This window comes from Colobus angolensis, unplaced genomic scaffold (assembly GCF_000951035.1).
Source record: "Colobus angolensis palliatus isolate OR3802 unplaced genomic scaffold, Cang.pa_1.0 Scaffold142, whole genome shotgun sequence".
Taxonomy (NCBI): domain Eukaryota; kingdom Metazoa; phylum Chordata; class Mammalia; order Primates; family Cercopithecidae; genus Colobus; species Colobus angolensis.
The window spans coordinates 5,710,792-5,716,939 of record NW_012114511.1 but is presented as its reverse complement, the minus strand read 5'-3'; positions in this window follow the sequence as shown (position 1 = coordinate 5,716,939).

Sequence of the window (6,148 nt, the reverse complement as noted above, 5' to 3'; positions counted from 1 at the left end):
CCTCCCGGGTTCACGCCATTCTCCTGCCTCAGCCTCCGTTAGACGCCATGCCAGGCCATCTTCTGGAATTTTTATACAGGATCCCGTACTTCAGATGGCAGAACACAGTGATGTGTGGCAAATATATGGACTAATAGGGTTCCTTGGAGAATTTGTCCCCTGATTCTACATGGCCTTCTGCCCTCAGATTCTGATGTTCCAGAATAAGTACTCCTGCTAGCGACCTCTTATGTTTTCTGCTAATCACTGTGGTTAGAAACTCAAAGACTTGGTCGGGCTCAGTGGCTCACGCCTGTAATCCCACCACTTTGGGAGGCCGAGGTGGGCGGATCACTTGAGGTCAGGAGTTCAAGACCAGCTTGGCCAAAAGGGCGAAACCCGAGTGCCTGTAGTACTAACTACTCGGGAGGCTGAAGCAGGAGAATTGTTTGAACCCAAGGGGCGGAGGTTGCAGTGAGCCAAGATCACGACACTGCACTCTAGTCTGGACGACAGCAAGACTGTCTCAAAACAAATAAACAAACAAAAGGCCCCACAAAGACTTATGAGGCCATGGAGACTACTCACCCACAGCCAGCCAAGCTTCGCCATCTTCTCAAACCCATGCAGAGGCATTTGACCTTAGCCAAGGGGACAAAAAGAAGTGGTAACTTTCCAACCTTGGCAATATGGTGCAACCATATCTCTACAAAAAAAAAATATACAAAAATTAGCCAGGTACAGTGGTGCATGCCTATAGTGCATGCCTATAGTCCCAGCAACCTGGGGGACTGAGACGGGAGGATTACTTGGGGCCGAGGAGGTCAAGGCTTCAGTGAGCTGTGTTCACACCACTGCATTCCAGCCTGGATGACAAAGTGAGACCCTATCTCCAGAAAAAAAAAAAAAGATAACTTCAACCTCTTCTCAATAGTGACAGCTACAATTTGCCTTGAATGAAACAGAAAATCCTTAGTGTTTCTGATCTAGAAAAGGCACAAACATTAAGTCTTGGGTTCAGCCCCTTTGGATGGGACATTCCACATCCAGTGATCCAAGCACTCCATTGCAAAGCAAGGTTGCCTTCTTGAGGTCCCTGACCACTGTTATATGGGGAAGACTAGGGGGTCACCATCATGAAGTTCATGTACTCAATGAAATGGAATCGACCTATTCATTAGAAGAGAAATTCAAAAAAGTTGAAATTTTGGCAGCTAATGTATAAAATGAGCATCTGGTTTTTTTTTTTCTCTTTGTGACATCTTCCTTTGTGACATCTTCCTTCTCTTCCTTTGATAGTTATACTGTACTCTTTTGGAAAGAGGATACCTTTCGCTTACCCTCAGTCTATGTCCTTTGAGGATGATACCCCTTAACCTTCCTGGAATGGCCATATGACCTGCACCTGCCGAACCCAGAGCATTCCAGGCCTCCAGGCCTTGTGATTATTTTGGAGACAGGCTTGTGACCCAAGCTATGCCAGGGAAATCCAATCCTGGGACTCTTTCTGAAACCCTAAAGGAAAAAGACATTGTATCTTTCCTAAAGGAAAAAGACATTGTCTCTTTCCACTGTGAAGGTTGAACTGGTCAAATGTAGGCCTGGAGTTGCTTGTGGCTACATGTGAGATTTAGCAATAAGATGGACAATCTGGGGCTTTCTATTTTAAGTAACTTTTTTGCCGATTAGGTTCTACGTTTACTCATATTCTTCTAATTTCTAGAAAGAACAATATTAACTTTTTTAGTTTCTCACAATTTTGAAAACCTTTATTTAAAAACATCTGGGGCTGCTAAGGTGGGTGCCCTGGGGAAAAGCCTTAATCACCTTGCCCTAGGTATGGCTCTAAAGATGGAAAAACATTCCTCTGCACCAGTGTGTTTTGGTGCCTATTTATAAGTGTATGTGGAGTTTGTCCAGATTTCAACCCAACCCCTTTGTATTCTTCTTCCTGTTCTAAAGGACCATGAACTTTCTCAGCTTAGTGAGCTGGAGTGACAGAGGCATGGATTCTCCCCTAGGCTTTTGGTTTCCTAATTTTATTCTTTTCGTATTTTTGGGAGAGTCTCCACTCTTGGCTCTCACCTCTGGCATGCCCCACTTTCTCTGACGAGCAACAGGATAAATAATCCAGCCTTTGTTATGCTCTGTTGCCCAGCTTCATCTCTTACGCAGGTTTAAATCATCAGGATTGATCAAAAATATTCACTTTCTCTGGACTTTGCATAAACAGATTGAATCAGACGTGGCAAGGTGCCTGGGAAAAGCCACCATCAGTTCCTGCTAACGACTCACTTCCTTTCCCTGCAGTGTTTCCTATGACTGCTTCATTTGGTAGGCACAGTGAAAGCTCCTTTTCTGCCTAGTAAGGTCCCAGCCCTGAACTTACTTGGTCAGCAGGAAGGGGTAGCTGAGAGTTTCTTGGCAAGTGTGTCACCTGCAAAGGTTCCTCTGCCACTGGCCCTAATCTGCCACTCTGCCCCCCCTCTCAGTTAACATGCTCCCCTGCTCCAGCGATGCCAGACAACTTGTGTTTCGCTGAAGGCACTAGGCTTTCACTTGCTGTGGTGTCTTGGCTTCTTTAAGGAATATCCTTTCTTTCTTCTTTACCGTATACGCCTATTTTTCTTATAAGATTTCTGGGTTAGAGGCCCCTCCCCTGTGCTTGTCTGGCTCCTGGTATTGCCTTCCTTGTGGCAGAATTGTCATATTATTTTGTAACTTTTTATTCATTTACCTGTGACCCCCCTACCCCTGCCACTATACTGTGAATTGCTCTTTTATTTATCTGTAGGTCCCAAATACCTGATGCATAATAACAGATAATGTAGGCGTAGGTACAACTGTATGCCTGGAACTGTGCATTCATTATCACATTTTTTCCTCATAAAAACCTATGAAATGGGTACTGTTATTACCTCCATTTTACAACTGAAGAGACTGAAGCTCTGAGTAGTTAAGCAGTTTTCCTTGGATGTCACAGCTAGCAAATGGTGGAGATGGGATTTGAAACTCTAAAGCCCATACTCTTAAGCACTCTGCTAAACTGCCCCTCAAACTGAACGAACTCTTAAGGTGTATCCATGTCACAAAATTGTGAAGATGAAGTGACATGAATGAGAAGGAGCTTTGTCAGCTGAAAACTTATGTCAAAAACTGCTAATTACCCTTGAATATCTGTCCTCTACTCCCCTTTCATGATATTTGTTGGTATTTAAATGGGCACATAGTTGCCTGTAATAATAAATGTCCTGGTCTCTCTCACAACCAAGAGTGGCCATGATTCTGTTTGGGTCAATAGGGTGTGAATAGAACCACGCCTACAACTTCCGAGATATGCCTTTAAAGGGAAAGTGTGAGCCTCCCCCTTCCTTTTCTGTCTTTTCAGCTAGACTATGAACATGGTAGTGATGAGTCATCTTGGATCTTATGGATAAGATAGAAGGAGCCTGGGAACTTTGGCACTGTGGGACTCACATACTTGCCCTAGACTGCTTATGCCTGGTTGAGTGTAGTAGAGAGAACAAGCTTCTATCTTATTTTAGCCACTGTTATTTTGGATCTCTGCTATAGCAGCTGAACCTACATTCTCACTTATATGGTCTATTCACAAGTGGAAGGATTATTCTTTTTTTTTTTTTTTGTTTTGTTTTGAGACGGAGTCTCGCTCTGTCGCCCAGGCTGGAGTGCAGTGGCGCGATATCGGCTCACTGCAAGCTCCGCCTCCCGGGTTTACGCCATTCTCCTGCCTCAGCCTCCCGAGTAGCTGGGACTACAGGCGCCCGCCATCTCGCCCGGCTAGTTTTTGTATTTTTTAGTAGAGACGGGGTTTCACCGTGTAGCTCAGGATAGTCTCGATCTCCTGACCTTGTGATCCGCCCGTCTCGGCCTCCCAAAGTGCTGGGATTACAGGCTTGAGCCACCGCGCCCGGCCTCCACTGATCTTTTATCCTTTTGGATTTGTTTGCATTTCCTATAACCTGTAGTATGTTACTATAGTATATTACTCTATTTTGTCTGGCCTATTTTGCTCAGCATACATTTTTGGAAATTGGAAGTCATATTTGATGCCTTTTTTTCTTTCATTGCTCCTCTCCTCAACAAACACCCATCCCTTAATTAAGTTCAGTAATCTTGACCTGAATCCATCTACTTCTCCTTATCTCCACTGCTATCATCCTCATCCAGACCACCACTGTCCCTCTCTTGGACTACTGCAGTAGTCTCCTAACTGGTCCTCCTCCTTCCACTCTTGCTCTTCCCAATCCGTTCTTACCTAGAACCCACAATGTTCCCTTTCAAATGGGATCATTTCAATCTCCTGCTTGAAATCACTCTGGTGGCTTCCAATCACACTCAGAATAACATTCCAATGCTGACTGTAGCTTACAAGGCCTTTCACGGTTTGGCCCCTGGTTCACCTCTTCGATGTCATCTTCTACCATTCTTCCCGCTAATTCATGCTCGCTTCTTCGTTTTCGTTCTTCAGATATGCGAAATCTGTGACCATCTTAAACCCTTTGCTCTTGCTATTTATTCCCTTTGTCTGGAATGTTCTTTCCCCAGCTCTTTGCATGTTTGGTTCATTTTCATTCATTTTTTAGGTCTCATCTCAAATGTTATGTCCTCCCATAGAACTTCGCACACCTAAATAGTCTCCACCCAGTCAATCTCTAACCATGTTACTGTTTTCTTCCTTAATAATACTTATTGATATCTGCTCTTATTTTGTATGCTTATTTGTTCACCTTGCCCTCCATAGAATGGATGCTCCATGAGGTCAGGGAGTTTGTCTCTCATTATTGCTATATCTCAGGGGCCTAGAACAGTGCCTAGCAGATATTTGATAAATCTTTGTTGACTGAATACAAAAATGTATTGAGCATTATTAAGTAGATCTGAGGGATAATGGGAGATCATCATTTTAGAGTCCACAACTGTGGACTGCTTGAGCTTCAGGAGTACGTCCTTGTACTAGTGAAGACTTGAGTGTGAAGTTTGTTTTTTTCTATCACAGTAATAAAGTAAGCACATCATGTTTATTTTTGGGGCAAGTATCCAAGGGCTGCAACCCCTTCAGAGCTTTCAAACACAGTCTCTTCCTGTCATTTTATTTTTATTTATTATTTTTTTAAAGTTTGGAGACAGAGTCTTGCTCTGTTGCCCAGGTTAGAGTATAGTGGTGCAATCATAGCTCAATGTAACCTTGAACTCCTGGGCTCAAGTGATTTTCACATCTCAGCTTCTTGAGTAGCTAGGTGCATACCACCATGCCTGGCTAATGTTTTGTTATTTTATTTTATTTTATTTTTGAGATGGAGTCTCACTCTGTCACCCAGGCTAGAGTGCAGTGGTGCGATCTCGGCTCACTGCAACCTCCACCTCCTGGGTAGCTGGGATTATAGGCGTGCACCACCACGCCCAGCTAATTTTTGTATTTTTAGTGCAGACGGGATTTCACCATGTTGGTCAGGCTGGTGTCGAACTCCTGACCTCATGATCCACCTGCCTCGGCCTCCCAAAGTGCTGGGATTACAGGCGTGAGCCACCACACCTGGGTAATTTTTTATTTTTATTTTTGTAGAGACGTGGTCTCACTATGTAGTGAGCTATGATTGATCACAACACTGCACTCCAACCTGGACAGTAGAGCAAGACCCTGTGTCTTTAAAAATAAGATTATGGTTATTGAAATAAAATACTAATGGATGCTTTAAACGGTAAACTAGACATAGTTGAAAAGAAAATCAGTAAATTAGTGGAGAGAGTTGTAGAAACCTAGGGTTTAGCAAAGGAAAATAGTAAGTGTAAAATAGAGGTTGAGAGACGTGGATACTTCCATGTACTTCTAATGAGAGTTCTACAAGGAGAAATGAGAGCCAATGTTGCATGAGATACTGGTTGAATATTCTCTAGAACTGACATGAATCCTCAGATTAAAGAAGCATACTATGGGCCAGGCATGGTGGCTCATGCCTATACTCCCAGCACTTTGGGAAGCTGAGGCAGGAGGATTGCTTGAAGCCAGGAGTTCGAGACCAGCTGGGCAACAGAGTGAGACACCCCCCTCCATCTCTATTATAAAAATTAAAAAGAAAAAAAGAAAAAAGAAGAAGTATACTATGTACCAAGTAAGAAAGATTTTTAGAATATGCATTTTAAGATAAAG